Raw genomic sequence first — 26,142 nt, forward strand, 5'->3', positions numbered from 1 at the left:
AGTTCATCTACAAATATCCAGTCTCTAAAGTATCTTGTTGCTGATAATAGGCTGTTAAAATGATCTAGACTAAATTTTTCTTTGTATATATGTACTGAATTCAACTTGCAATAATTCCACCCAACGTAACAACATTTTACATTTTTTATGCATCACTTTCTAAAACAGAAGAGAATTTTTAAAATACAAATTGCAGAGTTTACTCCCATATTCACTGTTAAGAAAATACTAACTTATTAACCATTTACTATACCCCACACTCTGTTTTGTGCAGATAAGTAATATAAATCCACACTCAAAAAAAAAATAAAAGATAGTCATGCCTGTTACATTACAAATGAGATAAATATATGTATAACATAATGTTTTGAAAGCTGGTAAGAGTTAGAAATGTACCAGGTGAATTGGAAATGATTACAAAGAAGAGAGATTGAATTAAAATATTAGAAGTCAAAAGAAAGGATTCCAGACGATGACTACTGCCTTAACATAAACAAGAGATGAGCATAGCTTGGACCAGTGTAGGTGATGAAAACAGGTTTGATTCTGGATATATTCTGAGGGTTGAACTAATGGGAAATGCTGGTAGAACACACGTGGATTTCTGTGAGAATGTTTTTTATTTTTTTGCTTTAAAATATTTTGACTTCTACTGAAAATGGAAATGCTTTGGAAGAGATGGTAATGGGGAAATCTTTGTGTACATATTAAATTTTGAATACTTATTAGCCATCCAGGTTGAGACAAAGAATAGACAGTACATTTATGAGTCTGAATTCAAGAAAGACTTAAATATAGAAATCACCAACTTTTTTTTTTTTTTTGAGAGGGAGTCTCTCTCTGTTGCCCAGGCTGGAGTGCAGTGGCACGATCTCGGCTCACTGCAACCTCCACCTCCCAGGTTCAAGCTATTCTCCTGCCTCAGCCTTCTGAGTAGCTGGGATTACAGGTGCACACCTCCAAGCCTGGCTAATTTTCATGTTTTTAGTAAAGATTGGGTTTTGCCATGTTGGCCAGGCTGGTCTTGAACTCCTGACCTCAGGTGATCTGCCTGCCTCGGCATCCCAAAATATAGGATTGCAGGTGTGAGCCACTGTGCCCAGGCCATCAGCTTTTAAGTGATATTTAAAGCCATGGAAATAAAGATCACCAAAAAACGATTCTAGATCATGATTTCTCAATGTTGGCAATATTGCTATGGAAGGGTGGATAATTCTTTGTTTTAGAAGGCTGTCTTATGCAGCATTCCAGGCCTCTACCCACGATATGCCAGCAGTGGTAACCCAAAATGTCACCAGACATTGCCAAATGTCCCATGGGAGAATAGTCATCTCCAGTTGAGACCACTGACTGCTCTAGAATAGAAAAAAGAAGCTCCAGGACTAACTTTTAGGATTCTCCAATGTTTAGAAGTTAAGGAGAACAGCTGGGCTTGGTGTCACATGCCTGTAATCCCAGCAGTTTGGGAGGCCGAGGCAGGTGGTCGCCTTAGGTCAGGAGTTCGAGACCAGCCTGTCCAAAATGGTGAAACCCCATCTCTACTAAAATACAAAAATTAGCCAGGTAATGGTAGCAGGTGCCTGTACCCCCAGCTACTTCAGAGGCTGAGGCAGGAGAATCACTTGAACCTAGAAGGTGGAGGTTGCAGTGAGCTGAGAAATTGCGCCATTACACTCCAGGATGGGTGACAGAGTTGAGACTCTGTCTCAAAAAAAAAAAAAAAAAAAAAGAAAGAAAGAAAGAAAGAAAAAAGTTAAGGAGAACTGAAGAAACCAGCACTACCTCTGCAGGGAGGCCAGAGAGGGAAACAAAGAATCAAACAAGAATAGGGCTCTGCAAGCAAAAAGAAGAATTTGTTACAAGAAAAAAGGAGAAATAATCCGTGCCAAAAGCCATGGATTGGTTAAATAATAGCTGAGATAGGACTTGACCATTGTTTTACTAACATCAAGATGACAGGAAACCTTATCAAGAAACACTTTTGCTGGAGTAGCGTGGGGACCTGGATATTTACACTATACTAAATTATACCCCACCGATTACATGGAGATTGTAGAATAAACAGTTCAAATTGCAATGTGGATATCTGACTGTCCCCTCTTGAACTGGCAATTAGTCTTAGAATCTTTTAACGTGAAACAAGCAGATAGCATATTCCTCATGATTAGATGAAATGTAAAGTACACAGTGTCAGGTATAAAGTATTATGTAATATTCTATCTATAATGTTGAACTCAAATATGATCAAGCCTCTACATGTAACCTACAGTTTACAAATAATGGAATTAAAAGGATAAGTCAAATGACACTACAACCAATGAGAAAAAATTATAAAATGTGACATTCTACAACATCTGACATCAGCAATAATTTCATGACATTGAGTATAAAAGATAGAAGAAGATGCAAGAATAAAACAGGCTTACAAAACATTAAAATGCAATTTGTAGACCTTGAGAAACTCTGACTTCTTAACAAATCAAATGTAAGGAAGAATGAGATAACTGGACAGATTTGAGTATAGACTATTAGATGACATAAAGAGTTAATGCTATTTTTGTTGTTATGTCTGACAAAAGAGTGTGGTTGTATTATGCAATGAAGTATTTAGAATACAGAACTGCCTGACTCTACTTTTTGATGTTTGATTGCTGACATCTTACAAACCTCACTGCTCCCTTCTCTTCTTAGGCCTCACTATTAAGCAGGTTGACAATATTCCTCTTTCGGCTGGTAGAAGATTCGAAACACTCAAGCCTCTTGAATATTCCTGGGAACCCTCACCTCACCCCCAATTCTTAAACACAATGACATCTCCAAGCTAGTCTCTTTCCCTTACTCTCTCGAGACATTTTTCAGACCAGCTTGGAAAGGGTGTCTTGTCCTCAAAATGCTTTATTCTGTTAGTAATAAATATTTTCATACCATCTTGGGGTGTTTGGGGGTGTGTGTGTGTGTGTGTGTGGATGTGTCCGTACCATTATCGTTATTGACATCTGGATCAAATTTTGGGTGGAAGTCTGTCCTTCTACTCAGAGTGTCCAAAACAAGATGTAATGCTATAATGTTTGAAATTTATTGTAGTATATTTTAAAAGAATAAAAGAAGAGAGAGAGAGGAATAAAGGAAGGAAGGAAGGAAGGAAGGAAGGAAGGAAGGAAGGGAGGGAGGAGATAAAACAAAAGAAAAGGTAATAAAAATAAAGGAATAAATTTTAAATGTGGCAACTACTGTGCTCAAATTTCTTAATTCTCTTCTTTCTGACTTTTACCCCGAGGCTGCAGAGGAAGTTTGAGTATTATTAAAATGCTGGGGGAGAGGATTATCAACTGCTCTTCTTCAGTTTCTTGACAGACTTTTTACTGTTACAGCATTTCCTACTTTTCCATTTCTGTTCTCACTACATGTACTGAGCAAGCCCAAGCATATACTGCCCTGTCCTTGTTACCTTTATGTGTTGAACTTAGAACACTATATGTTCTAAAAAAAATCACAGATGTATTCCAATGCCTAGGTCCTGTAAGTATACCCCTAGCCTAACTACTTTCCTGAGTCATGACAATTCCTGCAGGGTATAATCAAGTTCTACCCTTTAACTTTAAATCCACACACTCTTTTTGTCTCTAACTCTGGTTGTACTTTGAAAGACTTTCTTTTCCCGGATTTCCAATCAAGGGTGTAGAATCATCCTCCTTTACACTAGAATGTTCATGTTTGTCCAGGGGTCTGTGTGTCACTGCCACAGTAACAGAAGATTAAGAGTCATTCATTCCTTTCTCAGTTCATTCTCTCCCCTCTCACTGGGCTTTTCCGCAGGCCCGAAAATGTTTGTAAATGCTTTCCCAGCCTTTTAGAATGCTGAGTCTTGTTTTGTGCTTTATGGACCACTTTGCAATTTGAGTTTGCCAGGTGTTGGTTATTGCCTTTCCCAATTCTCAAACCATTACAAAAATTTCTTTCCATTTGGTCCTAGGTTGCAATACAATAAGAATTACCACTGATATGGTTTGGCTGTGTCCCCACCCAAATCTCACCTTGAATTGTAATAATCCCCATGTGTCAAGAGTGTGGCCAGGTGGAGATAATTGAATCATGGGGGTGGTTTCCCCAATACTGTTCTAGTGGTAGTGAATACATCTCACGAGATCTGATGGTCTTGCCTGCCACCAAGTAAGACATGACAATGCTTCTCCTTTGCCTTCCACCATAATTGCGAGGCCTCCCCAGCCACGGGAAACTCTGAGTCCAGTGAATCTCTTTCCTTTATAAATTACCCAGTCTCAGGTATGTGTTTATTACCAGCATGAGAACAGACTAATACAACCACAAATTAAAAATACATCTGAAGGCTGGCTGCATGGCTCACCCATGTAATCCTAACATTTTGGGAGGCCAAGACAGGTGGATCACATGATGTCAGGAGTTTGACACCAGCCTGGCCAACATGGTGAAACCCTGTCTCTACTGAAGATACTAAAATTAGCGGGGCCTGGTAGCACATGCCTGTAATCCCAGCTACTTGGGAGGCTGAGGCATGAGAATCGCTTGAACTGGGGAGACGGAGACTGCTGTGAGCCAAGATTGTGCCACTGCACTCCAGCCTGGGTGACAGAGCAAGGTTCTGCATCAAAAAGAAAAAGGAAACAGCATACATCTGATCTTATTTCAAACCCATTCTATCACATATACTTCTAGACAATCACATTCTACAACTACAGTAAAATCCTAGATGTTCACCAAACTTGACATTGTTCATGTAAATTAACCAGTAAATAAATGTAACTGTATGTCTAATAAGACAATATTTTATTTTTTACTCATACATATGTAAATTCATTGATATTATGTAAGAAAATAATTATATATCATTCACTATTTAGGTATTATTGAAAAGTTTTGAAGCTATAAAATAAAATACAACACATCTTTCCCCCTTCAAAGAAATCTCAATTGACAGTGAAAATAGTTTAATACATAGATAATTTTGAATAACTATGAAAATAGATGTAACCATATGGCTTTGTGGGAATGCTGAATATTTGTAACTAACCCAGCCGAGAGGAGTTACATGGATCTTGACCTTGCCTTGAAAGGACTTTGGCCAGTTGGTCTAAATCTGCTCCTGGCTCTCTGGATCATGTATGATAGGAAAAATTCCACAGGAGATGACCACATGGGAATGTGTTCTCAGTTGAGGACCAAGTGCTAGTCAAAGCAAGCAGGTAACAGAAAATTGTGGTAAAAAGGAGAAAGTGGTTAAGTTTATTTCTAGTGGTACGAGGGTTCCATAAAGCAGAGGAAAGGACTGAAGGGGAATCCATTTTAGGAGCTTCCAGGAAATGGAAGTTTTTTTGCTCTAAGAAGATAAGAAAATAAGAGGGCATAAAATTTAGACGAGATTGGGAAGAATGGCTTCCAAAGGAAAGAAAAGATGAGGGTAATGTTTAGAAATGACTGGATTCAAATATTTTGTTTCTGGCAGATGTTATTTTGGGGACAGAATGACTAAGGGTTGATCTCAAATAATACTTGGTCTATGCAACTGGTATAATGGGTGACAGTAGCCATGTCCTTAAATAGAGATGCCCTATTCTTATGAAAGAAACTGAGGAACAAATTAGACAGAACTCTTTCTGTGCAAAGAATGTTTCATGGTGTTCAGAAGAGTAGAGGGAGTGTGTCTTCAAGTGGCAGACCCTGTTAAAACTTGGGAGAACAGGTAAAATCCTGCCCTAGGATATGGGTTAATGACTTGTTTTGATTAAGAACCATATTCTGAGAATTCTACTTATTTGAGAAGGTAAATATCATCTACCATAGATTAGAATTTTAAAAATGAATACTAAGGCAATTTAAAACATAAGTATCTTATAAAAGGTAATAGTGTTCATAAATATAAAATTTCAACATTACATAAATTCAATTTCTATCAGTTTTAATGTGATTTTTTTTTTTACTATATATTCATCAGAGTTCTCTGGAGAACAGGACAAATGGAGCTTTTTAAATTTACTTATTTACTTTAAGGAATTAGCTCACATGATTATGGAAGTTTGCAAGTCTAAAATTCTCAGGATGGGCTGGCAGGCTAGAAACCAGGAAGAAGCTGATACTGAAGTTCAGGTCCAAATGCATCTGCTGAAGAATTCCCTTTTGCTGGCAAGAGGTCATTCTTTTGTTCTATTCAAGACTTCAACTGACTGGAGGAGGCCCATTCACATTATGGAGGGCCATCTGCTTTACTTAAAATCCATCAATTTAAATGTTAATCTCATCCAAAAATATCCTCATAGAAACATCCAGAGTAATGTTTGAACATATATCTAGGCACCAGCCAAGTGGATACATAAATTTAACCAGGCTGCAGTGGAATTAGCCTACAATCGTTGATCAATCTTTAATGTTATAGTTTATGTATTTAAGATCTGAAAAATGCCATTTTTAAACATTTGTATAGCAATGTATAAGTTATCAATTGCTGCGACATAAATAATTCCAGTTTATCCTCAATATTACAGTCTGAAGGGAAAGAGAACTAAAAATTTATAGGGTCCGTTATAAGAATTGCCAGTAGAAATATTACTTTTACAGGTCTGGAGATAATGAGCCCCACATGGTTTAAACAAATATGCAAGATAAAACAGCCAGTAAATTAGTGCAAATAAGACTTGAATGTCAGCCTTCTGACTACAAGCCTAAAACTTTTACCACCATAGCTGTGCTTTAGAGAGAAATGTGTCTATAGTTGGAATCAATTTGTAGAATCAGAGCACTGAGTCTCTTTAAGTTTAGGCAGAGCATCATTCTTCATTAGGGAGCCAGTATGTGGTAAGAAACTGATTAACTTATAGCTCTTTTAAAGGTACCCACAGGTATTCATGTCAGCAATGTACTATTTACCAGTCACAAATCTAGAGGTGATCTTAATATGGAAATCCTTATTTGAAAATAAGGACGATTTCATATTACATTCCAAAGACCGTAATTGTCTTTAAATTGCCCTTTTTTACTCTGAAGATTTGATCTCTGAAGCCTGAAATGAAATTTTAACATTTTCAATTAAATTCAAGCCTTCAAGGTTTGGTTGAAACTAAGAAAATGATTTGTGAACCTCTTTTTAAACTCCCTCTGAAATCAGCTTCAAGCTAGTAAAGTTCTCATTCTTCACATTTAGTCGAGTTATAAAAGAGAAGTTCCTCAATGCTAAACTTTAGTCATAAAGTTCAAGCTATGCCAAAAAAAGATATTTTTTCCAATTAATCATTAAGCTTTTATTTCAATATCTAAAACTTTTTTTTTAATAAAAAAGAACACAGCTTATTGTTTGCATGCATTGTTTAGGAGGTGAAGGCAGTAAAACAAAGCAAAATTAAATAAACAAAATTATCTTGCCTTCTATTACTTGGCATCTGAGAGTTACATATCTGGCAATTATGATGCACACTATATATTTTTAAGGTTCTCCCAAATTCTGCGAAATATTTTGGGATGTTTCATTTCAAACACCTCAGAAAGCTTCACTCCCTTACATCTTCAATTTACTCTTTCTAAAGTGATAACATGCTTTTGCTCCTTTGAGGAATAAACTGTTATTGTGATGTATTTTTTCAAGATGTTCAGAATGTGAGAATATCATGTAATGACATTCATAACTTCTGTTATCTGCCCTATCGGTAATAGGAAATCAGACATGAAAAGTGATCATGGAATCCCCCGTTATGTTGCCTTCAGTCTTCATGCTACGATATATTAATATATTCCTTTCTTAGCTCCTCCTTCTTTGACTTTATCATTCATTAGAAATCCTACTCTCCTATTTTTGTAAGATTTTTAGAGAACTGAAGAATACTTCTGAAAGTGTGATACAATTTTGAAGTTCATCAATTAATTTTTTTCATTTCTCATCTATTGGCTTATTTGTTTTTTTGTTTGTTGGTTTTGAGACAGAGTCTCTTACTCTGTCGTCCAGGCTGTGGCGTGACCTCGTCTCACTGCAAGCTCCACCTCCTGGGTTCAAGCGATTCTCCTGCCTCAGCCTCCCGAGTAGCGGGGACTACAGGCATGTGCCACCACACCCAGCTAATTTTTGTATTTTTAGTAGAGATGGGGTTTCACCATGTTGCTCAGGCTGGTCTCAAACTCCTGACCTCGTGATCTGCCTGCCTCAGCCTCCCAAAGTATTGGCTTATTTAATATCTCTGCAATGATAGACTTTTTATCATTCTATAAGATTAAAGATTGTTGTGTTATAGCATAGGTACAAATTTGTGAATTAAATGTAACAGATATTAAAGGAGAATTCAAAGAAGTTTATTTTATCACTATATCCAAATATACTGCTAGGATTTACACCTGGCCTTCCTTGTCAAGTGTTGGACTTTTTATAGGCTGTCTTGCATCTTGAATCTATGGATTCAGGAATAAGGATGAATATGAAAATATTATAAAACCGAGTGGGTTCACGTTGCAATGAAGTCGGACATGATTCGTCCTCTTAAATACCTTCATAAAACCAAAAGTGAGTTAGTAAAAATTTAAGTAAAGATAAAGTGCCATTTGTTTTCTGGTGCGAGATATTAATAGAAAATAAGACACAAAAATTGGTCCTAAATAGAAATAGCCAATAATTTTTATGTAAACTGAACAGCTGTGAAAACACCAAATATAAATTTCCAAGTTCATGTTAACATATAGACTGGAGTATTATGTACTAGGTATAGTTGCTATTTTGACACATTTTCTTCTACAGTTCTAGAAATTTCTTATATTTACCTCCAATAAAAATTTCACAAATACCTAGATTTAATTTTGAAGAAATAAATAAATGTATGTGATTACACAGGCTTTAAACTCCAGTGGTAATTTGGGTATCAAAATTAAAGCCTTTATATTCATTTATTATAAAATTTAAAGAATAGTCATGTGTAAAAGTGTCAAAATATTCTAAAATAACAGGTACCACTAATTATTGTTTTATATTTTGGCTACTATCACCCTATACCAGTTTGTAACAGACTAGCAGAATTTACCATAGAAAGTCAAATCATGAATATTACTGGTTTTATGTAAAATATCAAGGAGAGATGACCTTGTACTTCTTCTTACTGGCTTACACAAAATCAACCTGATAATGGATGTATGCTGTTTCTAAATAAGGTGTTTAATATTCAAATATTTTCAGTGACTGGGATAAATCACCCATTTCGTATCTTACCCTAGTACCAAATGCACGGCCATTCATTCCGTGCTAAATATAGATCTACTAGAGGGCCAATAATTTAGCATTTTAGTTAAATAGTCTGGTCATGTTAGTATTTATTTAAAGAAAAATTCTGTCCCATATTATCTCTCATTCTATATATCATGACTTTGAATTGGTGAGGGCTTTTGTGTACTTGGAGTTTAGGTCAAAGTAATAAATGGTAAGATTCAAAGTTGTGGAAACTCCATATTTTCAAAGCAAGAGAAACCTAGCAGTGTGAACTTCTAAACTTTAATATTTATATTGTCTCATATAATTGTGTATAAATTAGCATATGTAAAAATGTCCTTATTTATGCTAATTTATGGTCTCTTCAAAAATAACACAAACTCACCACAAGTCACACGTAAGCTATTATAGCACTGTGAAGAATAAAGAAGGTCATCAGAATTTGTTTCTCAATAGAAGAGTTAATTGTAGTAAGACTTTGAAATGAAAATAGGCACTTAAAAATGGGGCATTTATATAAAATATAAAGACTTTGACAAATCAGAAAAGTTGAAAAAGAAGAAGGGAGTAAAAAAGGAAAACAATTAGAAAATAAGTATTAAAAAAGAAAAATAACAATGGATTATTATACTTCTTTTGGTTTACAAATTCATAAAATTTCAGACGAGAAATTATTTGGTACTAGAATTCTGGCAGTCACTGACCCATGCATTCTTACATGTGTCCTGTTTTCTTAGTTTTACTTATTCTTATAGGTATCCTATTTTCACGGGAACATTTTTGTTTATCTCTATTGTCTCAGCTTAATTATGTCGCTCTCCCAATATTTCTCAAAATAGCAAAAAACACAACAAATTATAAATTACATTCCCAAAAAATGTGTTACTGAATAGCCAGGAACAGTGCTTCCAAGGTGTTTCTTCAATAAATACAAAGATATATTCTTTAAATGACTTCTGTTAAAAAAAAATACAAGAAAAATTATCATGTGGTGTGAACGCATTTGATATAGCTTGGATGTGTGTCCCTACCCAAATCTCATATTGAAATGTAATCCCCAGTGTTGGAGGTGGGGCCTGGTGGGAAAGTTATGGCACCTACCCAGTGCTCTCTTGGTCTTGCTTTCATTGTGTGACCTGCCCGTTCCCCTTTCACCTTCCACCATAGTTGTCAGCTCCCTGAGGCCTCACCAGAAGCAGATTCCACTATGCTTTCTGTATGGCGTGCAGAACTGTGAACCAATTAAATCTATTTTCTTATATATTACCCAGTCTCGGATATTTCTTTACAGCAATGCAAGAATGACCTAATACAGCATGTCAAAACTTAACATTCGAATTATGTTGGTTTGGTTTTACCCTCATTCAGATCTTTATGATCTCTTATCTGGATTATGGGAATCTATTTAATATTACCTGTAGGGAAAAGAAAGAGAGATTAGACTGTTACTGTGTCTATGCAGAAAAGGAAGACATAAGAAACTCCATTTTGACCTGTACCCTGAACAATTGCTTTGCCCTGAGATGCTGTTAATCTGTAACTTTGCCCCAATCTTGAGCTCACAAAAACATGTGTTGTATGGAATCAAGGTTTAAGGGATCTAGGGCTGTGCAGGATATACTTTGTTCATAAAATGTTTACAGGGAGTATGCTTGGTAAAAGTCATCGCCATTCTCCATTCTCCATAAACCAGGGGCACAACACACTGCTAAAAGCCACAGGGACCTCTGCCCTAGAAAGCCAGGTATTGTCCAAGGTTTCTCCCCATGTGATAGACTGAGATATGGCCTGGTGGGATGGGAAAGACCTGACTGTCCCCCAGCCCGACATCTGTGAAGGGTCTGTGCTGAGGAGGATTAGTAAAAGAGGAAGCCCTCTTGCAGTTGAGATAAGAGGAAGGCCTCTGTCTTCTGCCTTCCCCTGGGAACGGAATGTCTCAGTATAAAACCCGATTGTACATTTGGTCAGTCCTGAGATAGGAGAAAAACCGCCCTGTGGTGGGAGGCAAGACATGTTGGCAGCAATGCTGCTCTGTTATTCTTTACTCCACTGAGATGTTTGGGTGGAGAGAAGCATAAATCTGGCCTGCATACACATCCAGGCATAGTACCTTCCCTTGAACTTATTTGCTCACATGTTTTCTTGCTGACCTTCTCCCCACCATCACCCTGCTGTCCTGCCACATTCCTCTTGCTGAGATAGTGAAAGTAGTAATTAATAAATACTGAGGGAACTCAGAGATGAGTGCTGGTGTGGGTCCTCCATATGCTGAGCGCCGGTCCCCTGAGCCCACTCTTCTTTCTCTATACTTTGTCTCTGTGTCTTATTTCTTTTTTCAGTCTCTCATCTCACCTGACGAGAAATACCCACAGGTGTGGAAGGGCTGGCCCCCTTATTCTTGATTACACCTGTTTATCTACAACATTCAATAATGCAAGCCTGATTGTGTCAATTCCCTCCTTTTTTTCCTAGAGCAATGATGCCTTCTTATTTGTATTTTTAATTGACCTAATAGTCTTATATATTTGTGGAGTACAATGTGATATTTTATATAAATATACATGTGGAATGATTAAATCAAGAAAATTACACATTTCTCACCTCATATACTTATTATTTTTAAGGTAAGGAAATTGAATTTTGAAATATACATTATTATGAACTATAGTCACCCTGCTGTGGAATAGATCTCAAAAACCTTGTTCTTCCTGTTTAACTGGAACTTTGCACTTTATGACTATCACCTCTTTCTCAAAATAGTGAAAAGCACAATAGGTTATAAGGTCAGTCTCAGCAAATGTGTCACTGAATAGTAAGGAACAGTGTCTCCTATGTGTTTCTTCAATAAATACAAAAGCAATTATGATATACACTATTTTTTTTTGAAATTTATCTCTCCATTCTATCCTGTATCCTCCATCCCTCTATTCTCTAGTAGCCACCTTTCTGCTTTCTGCTTCTATGAGTTTGACTTATTTAGATTACACTTACAAGAAATGATATTATAGTATTTATCTTTATGTGACTGGCTTATTTCACTTAGCATACTGTTCTTCAGGTTCATCCATGTTGACTCAGATGACAAATTTAGCTTTAAAGCCTGAATAGTATTTCATTGCTATCATTTGAATTTGTTCCTCAAAGTTCATGTATTGGAAACTTGATTATCAATGCAGGGGCATTGGGAGATGGCACTTAATGGAAGAGGTTTCGGTCATGGGGCATCCTTCTCATTAATGGATTAATACCACTATCTCAGGATTGGATTCCTAAGAAAAGAGTGACTTCAGCCCTCTCTCTCTGTCTCACTCACCTTCTCTTGCTCTTCTGCTTTTCACCATAAGACAATGCAACAAGGCCCTTGTCAGATTCTGGTCCCTCAATCTTGAGTTTCAGCACCAAGAACCATGAGCCAATATATGTCTGTTCACTATAAATTACCTGGTCTCTGATGCTTTGTTACAGAAGCACAAAATAGGCTAAGTCATCGATTGTGCATATATGCCACATTTTTTTTTCCATTCATCAATTGATAGATATTTAGCTCTATTCTATGTCTTGGCTATTGTGAATATTGCTGCAGTGGAGATAGGAAGGCAGATATCTCTTTGCCATACTAATTTCAATTCCTTTTGGAATACAGAAGTGGATCATATGATAGTTCTATTTTTTGCTTTTTGAGGAACCTCAATATAGTTTGCTATAGTGTCTATACTAATTGACATTCCCACCAATAGTTTATAAAAAATTCCTTTTCTTTGTATACTTTCCAACACTTTCCAACACTTGTTATCTTTTGTCTTTTTGATAACAGCCATTTTAATAAGTGTGAGGTTAAAAAAGAGGAAGAGAGAAAAATATAGAAAATAAACAAATTTTAAATTGATATACAACATCTAAATCTAAAACTTTAAAGTGAAAATCATTAACAAATTACATCACCCATCCCAGGCACTCTACCATGACTTCTCCACCCTCGCCACCTTGTACTGTCCTCGGTTCTCTGAATATACTGTGTAATATCTCATATAATATCTCAATTTAACTTTTTGGACAGGCAAATACTACAGACCAGAGTGTTCTTATCCCATGGAACTCTCACTGCCACACAAACACACCAGCTTCTTATTTATCTACCTGGTATAATATTTTTCCATCTTCAAGGATTATCTCAAATTTGACCTCCCCAAACTATAAATGGAATTAATCATTTTTTCCTCTCTACATTAACATTCAAACAAGCATTCGCCAATTGTGATTCATTCCCAGACTAATAATTACTTTAAAAATTATTAACAAAATATATACAATTAATAATCCAGTATAAAAATTCTGATAAAAAGATATTCATAAACATAAATGAATGGAGAAAGAGAACAAAAATAGTTTTTAAAATGGAAAATGAATAAAAGTTTTTGGTGTTTATCTTTTAAAAACAACAATAAATTAAACAAGGTGGAAGCTAAATACAGCTGCACTATGGAAATTTATATATATTTAACTGGTGTGAGACGGTATCTCATCGTGGTTTTGATTTGCATTTCTCTGATGGCCAGTGATGATGAGCATTTTTTCATGTGTCTGTTGGCTGCATAAATGTCTTCTTTTGAGAAGTGTCTGTTCATATTCTTCTCCCACTTGTTGAGGGGGTTGTTTGTTTTTTTCTTGTAAGTTTGTTTGCATTCTTTGTAGATTCTGGATATTAGCCCTTTGTCAGATGAGTAGATTGCAAAAGTTTTCTCCCATTCTGTAGGTTGCCTGTTCACTCTGATGGTAGTTTCTTTTGCTGTGCAGAAGCTCTTTAGTTTAATTAGATCCCATTTGTCAATTTTGGCTTTTGTTGCCATTGCTTTTGGTGTTTTAGACATGAGGTCCTTGCCCATGCCTATGTCCTGAATGGTATTGCCTAGGTTTTCTTCTAGGGTTTTTACGATTTTAGGACTAACATCTAAGTCTTTAATCCATCTTGAATTAATTTTTGTATAAGATGTAAGGAAGGGATCCAGTTTCAGCTTTCTACATATGGCTAGCCAGTTTTCCCAGAACAATTTATTAAATAGGGAATCACATCAGTTACAATGGTGATCATTAAAAAGTTAGGAAACAACAGGTGCTGGAGAGGATGTGGAGAAATAGGAACACTTTTACACTGTTGATGGGACTATAAACTAGTTCAACCATTGTGGAAGACAGTGTAGTGATTCCTCAAGGATCTAAAACTAAAAATACCATTTGACCCAGCCATCCCATTACTGGGTATATACCCAAAGGATTATAAATCATGCTGCTATAAAGACACATGCACATGTATGTTTATTGTGGTACTATTCACAATAGCAAAGACTTGGAACCAACCCAAATGTCCATCAATGATAGAGTGGATTAAGAAAATGTGGCACATACACACCGTGGAATACTATGCAGCCATAAAAAATGATGAGTTCATGTCCTTTGCAGGGACATGGATGAAGCTGGAAACCATCATTCTCAGCAAACTATCGCAAGGAGAAAAAACCAGACACTGCATGTTCTCACTCACAGGTGGGAATTGAACAATGAGAACACTTGGACACAGGAAGGGGAACATCACACACTGGGGCCTGTTGTGGGGTGGGGGGAGGGGGAAGGGATAGCATTTGGGGATATACCTAATGTAAATGACGAGTTAAAGGGGGCAGCACACCAACATGGCACATGTATACATATGTAACCAACCTGCACGTTGTGCACATGTACCCTAGAACTTAAAGTATAATAAAAAAAAGAAATTTATATATATTTAAAAGGAAAAAATAGCTAAAAATACTCAGCAGACATAAAATAAAATTTTAAGTATAATCTCCATTAATCAAGGGAGCACTAGCTGACTAACAGATAAATTAGCGTCTTAAGAAAATGAAAATATATTTTCTACAAATGAGCAGTCCAAAGTAGCTCTTCCTGACATGAAAACAGCTCTCTTCCAAATGGCAGTTTAAATACTCAAACACTTTTCATCTCGTAGCTCCACAAACTTCAATGAGTGACTTTCAAGAAGAATAAACATGGGGAAATAATGTTTGTGAATTTTTATATGAGTCATGTCTAAACATAGCATAATCCACTAGGAGTATTTATTTCATTGACTAGAACCAATCTAATTGCAGGCAAATTTGAGAACTATAGCCTAATGATAATGTTAGAATTAAAAGAAAATTCAGTTAAAAATTAGCTATATTTTGTCACATCATAGAATTTTACAGCTTATACAATTGAAATTATTATTTAAAATTAAAATATAAATTTAAAAGCAGAGACATTTTTATACATTTTTAGATAAATAAACTCATCTGTCATAAGACCTGTAAATCTGTGGTTCCAAATACAGGTTCTATGCTGCCAAACATTAACCCATCTCCTTTAATTTCACATTAACTCAGTGAGATGGGTTGAACTTTAACAGTAAAAAAGATAATTAATTCTTCTACAAAAAGTAAACCATGTGCTTCAAGAATCACAGCAGTCATATGTGACCAAAGTGGTAGTCTATTTGACAGCATAGCACCATTAAAAACACACAGATTTTGTGGCTTGTTATAGTGGATTTTATAATGCACTGGCCATAAGCATATCCCTTCAAGACTAAAGAATTTATTTTTCTAGTTGTTGTCATGTACCTGGATGATAGCCTTCAACTGGCAACTCTCTATGGAAAGTGCCTTGGCTATAGAGTGCTACCATGGGTATTGACAAGCCACCTACAAGGGGCAGCCTTCATTCAAAGATTGTGATACAGTGGTATAAAGGTTCTCCTTCTTGCCTCATTTTGGAATAACTCTCGAGGGCCATTGTTGTTTGGCTGACACCTTATTTGAGGCTGTATCGCATCCTAAATTATCCTTTGACCTAATACTACATGTTTTTCTAATCGCACAAGAAAGCCCTCTCTGATCAACATCTCATATGCTAATCTTCTCTGGGTCCACATCCTAAGGAACTTTACCTTCAATTGTTGGTACAAGAAGTGGGAGAAAAAAAGTAGAATATTAATTGGAATTTTCTAGCTGGGTCATTTATTGGCTAGATAACAATAGGAAGTCTGTTGCTAGTAGTAATTGGAGCACAGATATATTCTGACACATAGCAGTAGTGCAGTTGTTTAAATTTTCACAGGCACAGGTCTTATATCCTATATATGAGTTAAAATTAAATTATCAGGGCTTGCTGATATAGGTAAGGAGTAATATTTATAAGGATAATAGAATTGTGTACTTTTGCAGGGGGTAATTGATGTTTTGAGCAACGATAATGAAAGCCTGAGTGTGATTATCACCTAAAGTCTGGGTGAGAAATCTAAAAAGGCTCCCTCACAGTGTATAAAGAGACTCATCTTGTGCAGTCAGAAGGCAAATAAACCTGAGGAGCAGGTCTGAGGTTTAATAAGAAGAACAGCAGAGCTTGGGAGAAGGTTGATCTTTCCATCTAGGGTGCGCTGATATCCTAAGATTAGAGCCTTAGTTAGTGTTATATGTGAAAATCTTGACTTTCTATATTCTCCAGTACCTGCTGAAATGATCAACTTCTCTCTTTTAAAGGCTAGCACTCTCCTCTGCTCCATGAAAATGTGCGTGATGAGATAATGCATACACCCCTTCAAGGATCTGCTGCTACATAGTTTCCTGTACACCAGACCATAAACTAGGATTAATTGACAACATAACTTTTCAAGGTAAATTTCACCAATTAAGAAAGACAAAGTATCATGAAGAAGCTGCAGGACCTAAACAACATGTACTGGTAGGAAATGGAAGAGTATCTATCTCTACTATCTATCTATCTATCTATCTATCTATCTATCTATCTATCTATCCATCTATCTACCTATCATAAGATATTAACATTCTAGATCAAAGGAGGCAGAATATATAGTTTAATAAGGGATAATTAATTCATGTATATTTGAAGCATTTTCCTAGAATTAAATGTTTAACATTCTGATACCTTCCCTAGACATGTTGTTTTCCTGTTGCTACTGTAGATTTCAGTACCTTGGACAGAGTGAGGATCTACTATGAGAATTGCCGAAATTGCCACGTCATATGATAAAAGAATGAATAACAAGTTTCAGAATAATAGGCAAGCTAGAGAGAATATAAAATGTAAGGTCAGAAAACTCAACAAAGGACTCTTTTCTGTAGCAGGGCCTAAATTTACCAAAACAATAAATACAATGTGCTTAAAACAGTAAAATAAGCACCCATAAGAAGTTCAGTGTTGGATCTTCTCTGTAGATAAGAGCTAACTTTAGAAAACTCTATTATAGAATTGGACTCATTGAGTATATTACTGTCTGAAGCAAGACAGTAGAAATTATAATATGAGTCAAGGTTGGAGGGATAGTCAGGGAGCCTAACTCGCAGAGAGTTGTGGGGAGGATTAGAGAGCACAGTGTCCTTAAGGGAAAAATAAGTGGGCAACCACTCTAATATTTATAATTTCTTTATCAATTTTTAGACCTGAGCCAGTTTTCCAACCTGATTGTCACTGACAATGGAAGAGGTTTTGTCTCTAAAAGGACAGATCCTGCAATACTAGACTAAATATATGATAATTCCCCAGTCCTTTCCCCTAGGAAATCTATAGTCATTTGCTCAGGTAATTATACAGTGAAAAAAGAAACTCCTCCAAGTTTTGAGGACTATTGAACACATGATCCAAGCTAACATTTATACTGTTCATGTGAAGCATTAACATGGATCCCTTATTAGAATGGGTCATATAAGAGCCAAACAATAAATAAGAGTCCTGGCCCAGGTCTGGCTAGTGGATCCACTTGTTTGATGGATTCACCTGGTGATCCTTTTTTGAGTTCCAACTGTAAGTCAAAATGGGCATATAGTTGGCAGTTTGCAAAATCTCTTTATTAGTTCCTTAGTCAATGAGGTTACACTATCACAGTGGGGAAAACCAAGTAGAATTCTTTGAAACTCCCCCACTTACCATCTGAGATAGGAAATAATATTCACCATAGTAAATATGAATCAATCAGAGACACCTGCAAAAATAATAAGATATAAGAATGGTGGTTACCTCGTAACACCATTTATTTTGTGAAATTTGCCACTACAGGCTCATTGAAGATGGATTGTCGAGAATGACGGTACACTCCCACTAACTCAGCCAAGTGAAAAACAGTTGCAGTGCGGGATGTGCTTTCTGTGCATGGTTTCAGATACATGATAAATGGACATTTATCCAACAAATATGTTCTTTACATTTATATTAAAAAGACAACTCAAAAATAGTTCACATTTATTGTTCCAGAGGGCAGGGGATAAGCCCTATGAAGCCTCAGACCTGCAGCTTCAATGACATTTTCGAGGCTAATGATCTGAAACTTTCTAGCACATGTCCTCTCAAGCTCTAGTTTTGACTGGGAGGAAGGGAGATTTTGTGCCTGAGTGTGTATTTGACAATATCTAGGGGTATTTTTGGTTGTTACAAGTAGGGAGGCATACTATTAGAATTGACCAAGTAGAGTCCAGGAATCCTATAATGCATAGAGCAGACCCTCAAAAAAAAAAAAAAAATTTGCCTGGCCCAAAGTGTTGATAGTTAAGGGTTGCAAAGCCCTGCTCTGAAGTAAGGGACATTTTTTTTTTAGACAGTCTTGCCCTGTCACCCAGGCTGGAGTGCAATGGCACGATCTCGGCTCACTGCAACCTCCACCTCCTGGGTTCAAGCGATTTTCCTGCCTCAGCCCCCGAGTAGCTGGCCACCACGCCCAGCTAATTTTTGTATTTTTAGTAGAGATGGGGTTTCACCATGTTGGTCAGGCTGGTCTCAAACTCCTTACTTCAGGTGATCCACCTGCTTCGGCCTCCCAAAGTGCTGGGATCACAGGCATAAGACAAAGCACCCAGCCAGTAAGGGACAATTTATTCTATTGCACACTTTGCAACATGAAGGGTTACTACTTTTGGAAGACTTCCTGTTCTCTCAGAGCAATTCTAAACAGCTATGTCCATTTTAGAAATTTTCATGGGATTGGTCACAGCCTTTGTTAAGCCTGCATGACAGTCATGCTTCTCCCTCAACCCACTTCCTTCACAACCCCAGCAGGACTTGATTTCAAGAACATACCCTAAAAAATTTTTGCTTGTTAACCTCCATCTCAGACTCTTCTTCCAAGGAAACCCAACCTGCAATAACAAATAAGAACTTTAATATCTGGTTTAGCTTCTTAATAGCTGAATTACCCTGGGTATTTCAATTAGCATTTCTGAGCATCAGGTTTGTCATTAATAAAACGAAAATAATAATAATCTTATCACAATATTATTTAATGAGATTATATATTATGCAATAACGAGTTAATAAGCTATAGTACTAGACTTCTATTATCTAACTGAAGTATTTTGGTTGAGAAAGGGAAAGGAATAAAATCTTTAATATTTAAAGGTAATAAAGAGTAGGTTTACTACAACAGCATATGCAGTAAATTCACATCAAAAGACATTGTAATTCTTAAGAATATTAACATTTTGGTTCCTTTAAATTAGCTAATAATTTTTTTTAATTCTTGTAAATTTATTTGGATTTCTCTGGCAATTCCTCGTTTTCCACTTTTTGTGTCTAGAATGAAATCTCCAATTTAGTTATTTAATCCAAAAATAATGCTGTTTTTTTACCTACAAAATAATTATTTTTAAAGTAGTTATTTATAAAAAATAATTAAAGTAATACAACCTAAACTCTATGTCAACCCCTAACTTGCCAGACAATTTGTAAAGGATTCAAAATACACCTGAACATGACATTGCATTGGCTTCAAGGCCTATCTAATTACAAATTACACATAGAATTTTAAAATACTCATATTTGTAAAAACTGTAAATTTTCTAAACATTACTATGTCACTATTTTACATACAACCAAGAAAGTATATAATTAAATCTAATTAATATTAATGGTGGCAAAATGAGAAAAATAAACACAAATGAATCCTATTAAGAGCAACTGCCAAATTAAATTTAAAATTTTATTAAAATAAAAACCAAAAATATTGCTTTACCAAAAAAATTAAAAATAATTTAATAATAAAGAGCATGATAAGTTTTAATTACTTCATGCTATATAGTAAATGCAATTTTTAATATTTCAAATAAAGATGCCATTGTATTATGTGAAATTGATAATATAATGGCCTTAGTACAAATAAATAAAATAACTTTAACTTTGATCAACCTTTTCACAAAAATTATTTATTCTAGTAAAAAAAAGAGATTTGACAAATATTTAAAAGTATAATTAAAGTGTGAATTGTTAACAATCAGTAAAGGTGCCTCATAGGAATGTAAAAGTAATGTAGAATAGTAATAAGAATAACTAAATCAAAATGTTAGTGATAATTAGAAATTATTAAGTTAAAATTCTAATCATAAAATATAATGATTTAAACCTATGTTTTAATTTTATTATTACTAATTTTTTCAACTTTTCATGTCAAATACAATAATTGTATCAGCATGTATACTTTTTAAATAAAACTGAATAATGAAATTTAATGGGCAAGAAGAGGATGAGGGCAGAAATGCCAATGATATTGATCTGAATATGAGACAACTACAGTCACAATATTGTTGACTTTTACTCTTTGGTCTATACAGAGTCATAGACTCTAAAGTTGAGTTATGATGCTGGCTGAGAATTTCATTAAATGCAAGGAAAGAATGAATTGAACACTTATTGAGTACCAAAGGTTACTTACCAGATACCTAACTTATTATTTTCTTATTTAATACCAATAGCCATTAGTAATAATCACAAAAGCATCATTTTCATTTCATACATGAAAAAATTGAGGTTGAGTGAGATTAAATAATATGCTCAGTGTCAACAGATAGACATTTTTGGAATTGAGAGTCAGACAGCCTTGTTGAATTGGACAGTCCCTGCTTTCTTTATTAACCAAGATTTTTCTATTTAAGTTCTTTCTAGTTTTCTTGTAAAGATAATAAATTATTTTCAAAAGCTACCTACAGCTGACACACTATTTATAAGAGAAAAAGGTGGCATGGTACGATACAGTATATCATCCATCCACTGCATGATGCAAAACAGGAGCCATATGGGGGGCAACCATATTAATATTATTGTTCTCTCCTGACTTTGAACAGTAGCTGCAGCTTGAGCCTTAAATAACACAGAGCACAAGAGGTCCCAGGACATTGTACTTTGGTTATACGTAGCTAGATTTTGCTGTCACTGTTTTGGTAAAGATCTAAAACCTCGTGTTCTCTTCAGCACACCCTCGGGATGAGACAAATTTTCTGATTAACTGGCATTTCTCCCTCTCCTGCGTTCTGACATTTAGACGTTAAATACTCTTCTTATACTTTGCCTTTTCTCCAGCCATCTATTTAGATGACATCTTTCATACTTAAGTTACTTGAGGATAGGTAGAGATTGAGCTTTTTACTCTTTTGTGTCTCTCACAAAATCCAGGTGTGCCTCGAGCACAACGGGAACCTAACTCATTGATAGCTAAATTCATTGAAACTACATGTTTTTGTTTGCTTTCAGCCACCAATCCTCACGATAATATATAATGTCATTTATTTTGTGCAGATGATACATTCGAAAATAATAATGCAAGTCCCATTATTTAATGCTTTGTTGATACAATCTTGATGATGTTAATAAAAATGTTGTATTATCAGGAAGACAGCTTTTGAGTTCATGAAATACAACCCTTTGCCATTTAGTTATTGAATGTAATTTGAACTGTTTTCCACAAGCTCATAACCAGTATCAGCTTTTAACATTAAGCAGTAAAACAGAAGCAGCAATAAAAATAAAACAATATTTTATTCAAAATATTATCATCAAATTATGACTCTTGCATAAGACTGGAGAAGACTTGGTTTCTTTAAAAATTATTTTCTTCAATTTCCTCAAAAAATTGTTTCTCAATGGATTTATTAATTTTTAGACACATGTAATTAAATTAATGTCTCAGAAATTTTAATTTCTTATACAAGTTTTGCCTAAATTTTCATACAATAAAGACATTTTTTCCTGTTTCGTAGTATTTACATTTAAATGAAAGAATTGTAAAAAACATATAATGGAATTAACACTGACTTTTGGAGTCAGAAGATCTGTTTTAGTGTAGTTTCTTCCGTTACATAAAAATTAATCCTTAGCTAAATATTTTTTGTTTGTTTCCTTCAAAATTTAACACACCCATTTACCTGGGATTGTTTGTGGAAGTTAAGAAATGTAGATGAGGTGGAAGTGATTTGCATGCTGCAGAATTTACATATCAATTATTTAATTTTGGATATCAGGTATTTGACTATTGAGACTTAGGAAACAGCATAATTTTAGTAATTTGTAAAATTTAATAGTGTTTAATCGTTCTTATTTTTGATAGAATTTTGTTGCAGTATTTTTTCCAATATTTTTAAATATGGTAAAACAGATGCAACATATAATTTACCATCTTATCATTTTTAAGCATACAGTTCAATGGTATTAAATACATTCATAATATTGTGCAAATATCACTAAGATCCATCTTCATAACATTTTTCATTTTTGGAAATCTGGAACTTTATACCCACTAAACAATGACTCTACATTTTCTCAGCCACTGCCAATGGCCATTCTACTTTGTGACTGTATGATTTGACTACTCTATGTATCTCATATAAGTGGACTCATGAAATACTGGCTTTTTGTGACTTACTTATTTTACTGAACATAATGTCCTCCAAGATTACGTATGTTGTAGCATATGTCAGAATGTCTTCTCTTTTTAAGGTTAAATAGTATTACCTGCATAGACTACATTTACTACATTTTGTTTATTCATTCCTTCATTCGTTGATGTTTGAGTTGCTTCTATGTTTTAGCTATTGTGAATAATGCTGCTATAAACTGTTCTTTAGGGTATGTACTCAGAATTGGAACTGCTGAATTATATGACAATTCTATTTTTAATTTTTGAAGTAACATCTGTACCATTTTATATTCCCAACAACAGTGCACAAGAGTTCCAATGTTTTCACATCCTTGCCAGTGCTCATTTTCTGTTTTTCATTTGTTTATTTTTTAAAGTAGTCATCCTAATGGATAATAGGTAGTATCTAATTGTAGATTTTATTTGCATTTTCCTAATATTTAGTGATGTTGAACTTTTTTCATGTGCTTACTGACCATTTGTCCTTCTTCATCTTCTTTGGAGAAATGTTTATTCAAGTCCTTTGCCCATTTCTGAATTTTGTTGTTTGATTTATATGATTGAGTTTTGAGAGTTCTCTACATATTCTGTATATTAACCCATTATCAGATGTATGATATGTAAATATTTTCTCCCATCCTGTGGGTTACCATTTTACTCTATTGATAGTGTCTGTTGAAGCACAAATTTATTAATTTTTATAATGTCCAACTGTCTATTTTTTATTTTGTTGCCTGTGCATTTGGAGTCATATTTTAAAAGTCAATGCCAAATTTAATGTTGTGAAGCTTTGCACTACATTTTCTCCTGAAAAGTTTTATAGTTTCAGTCTTACATTTTAGTCTTTGACCATTTGAAGTCATTTTTATATATGGTGTTACAAAAGGGTTCAACTTATCATTTTGCATGTAAATGTCCAGGTTTTCCCTGCACCATTTGTTGAAAACACTATTGTTGCTTTCATTGAATAGTGTTGGTACTCTCATCAATAATTATTTGACTGTATATGTAAATGTTTATTTCTAGGACCTCTACCTGTTTCATTGGTCTATATGTCTGCATTTATGACAGTACCATAACATTTTGATTACTGTAGCTTTGTAGTGAATTTTGAAATCAGGAAATACGAATCCGCCAGCTTTGTTCTTTTTCAATATTATTTTGACTGTTCAGTCTCTTGAGACTATTTATGCAAAATAGATCATTGGTATTTTGATAGGGATTGCATTAAATCTGCAGATCACTTTGGGTAGTATAAACAGCTTAATATTAAATCTTTCAATCGATAAATACAAAACATATTTTTATTTATGTCTTCTTCAGTGTCTTCTGGCATTTTCTTCCAGTTTTTATTGTACAAAACTTTCACCCCCTTGGTTAATACCTAAGTATTGTATTCTTTACATGCTAGCATACACTGAATTATTTTTATAATTTTCTTTTAAGAATGTGCATTATTTTTATGTAAAAATGAAACTTTTTTGGTGGTAACTTTGTATCTTGATACTTTGCTGAATTCATGTATTACTTCTAACAGTTTTTTCTGAACTCTCTAGAGTTTTCTAGAGATAAGATCATATCATCTGCAAACAGATAATTTTATTTTGTTATTTCCAACTGGATGCCTTCATTTATTTTTCTTGTGTGAATACTCTGACTAGAACTTCCTGTACTATGCTGAATAGAAGGGATAAAACTAGTCATGCTTGCCTTGTTCCTGATTTTAGAGGAAAAGCTTTCAGTCTTTCACCATTATGATGATCACTGTGGGTTTTTAAAAATATATGAGTTTTATTATGCTGAGGTAGTTTTCTTCTATTCATAGTTTGTTGTTTTTATCATAAAAAGTGTCAATTATGTCAAATGCTTTTCTGCATCAGTTGAGATGACCATGTGTGTGTTTTTTTTCATACTTGGAATGTGGTGTATTACATTACTTATATATGATGAGTCATTATTGCATTCCAGATACAAATCTCAAATTGTATAGTACTTTGAATTTGAATTTTAGTACTTTCTTAAATTGTATAGTACTTTGAATGAATGTGGTTCTGAGTTTGGTTGCTAGTATTTTTACATCAATGTTCACATTAAACATTGGTCTGTAGTTTTCTTATAATGTCTTTGTCGGGTTTCAATAGCAGGCTAAGGTGATTTCCTCTTTTATGTATTGATTGTTTAAGAATGTGTAGTTTATTCATTATTTTATCTCTGACAATCTCTGCTTCTAAATTAGCATGTTTAGACTATCTGCATTTAAAATTATTATGGCTATAGTTAGATTAATATCTGTAAAGTTTGTTAATGCCCTTAACAAATTAACAGTAGTTATTTTAAATGTCCTGCCTGATAATCCCAAAGTGTGTGTTTTATCTAAGTTTGGTTCTTAAGCTTGCTTTTTTAAAAAAACAAATTAACATGCCTGCATTGGTCCATTCTCACATTGCTATAAGAACTGCCCGAGACTGGGTAATTTATAAAGCCAAGAGGTTTAACAGTTCCATATGACTACAGAGGCCTCAGGAAGCTTACAATCATGGCGGAAGGGAAGAAGAGGCAGGCACCTTCCTCACAAGGTGGCAGGAGAGAGAATGAGTAACTTATCAAACACTTAAAAACCATCGGATCTTGTGAGAACTCACTTACTATTATGAGAACAGTGTAGAGAAACCTCCCGCATAATCCAATTACCTCCATCTGGTCTCTTCCTTGACATGTAGTAATTATGCGAATTACAATTCAAGATGAGATTCGGGTGGGAGCACAAAGCCTAACCATATCAATACCTAATATTGTTTGGTTGAAAGCTGGACATGACGTATTGGGTAACAGTAACTGAGCTAAACAGGCTTTAATGGAAGGTTTTATGTTAGCCTGGCTTGGAGCTGGGCTGTATTTAATGTTGGGGTTATATATACCACAGATTTCAAATTCCTTTGGTGACCTTATTTTTGTCTCCCCTGTTGATTTTGGGGTCCCTTAAGTACTACTCTCATAAAGTCTGTGCCTTGCAGCTATTTCAGCTATAATCCACTGGGATTATATCTACTATAATCCACTGGGATTATAATCTACTGAGTCTTGACTGGCCTGGGGGTATATTGTGGGGTAGAGGAAACAGTGTGTAATCTTATTATTAAATCTCATTCTTTTAATGTATCTGTCTATTTTCCTGTACTGTGACTTTCACAAGTGTTTCTTAGCT

General features: G+C 34.9%; 1 long non-coding RNA gene across 1 annotated transcript in view; it reads left to right on the top strand.

Moving 5' to 3' along the window:
- Positions 1–14,646: 14,646 nt before the first annotated feature.
- LOC129052422 (uncharacterized) overlaps positions 14,647–26,142 on the top strand; it is a 55,646-nt gene continuing 44,150 nt past the window's right edge. The window contains exons 1-2 of the long non-coding RNA XR_008517448.2: positions 14,647–14,752; positions 16,786–16,919. This is a non-coding gene — a long non-coding RNA (uncharacterized LOC129052422). The remainder of the gene's footprint in view (positions 14,753–16,785; positions 16,920–26,142) is intronic.

The sequence above is a fragment of the Pongo abelii genome, chromosome 22, assembly GCF_028885655.2.
Source record: "Pongo abelii isolate AG06213 chromosome 22, NHGRI_mPonAbe1-v2.0_pri, whole genome shotgun sequence".
Taxonomy (NCBI): domain Eukaryota; kingdom Metazoa; phylum Chordata; class Mammalia; order Primates; family Hominidae; genus Pongo; species Pongo abelii.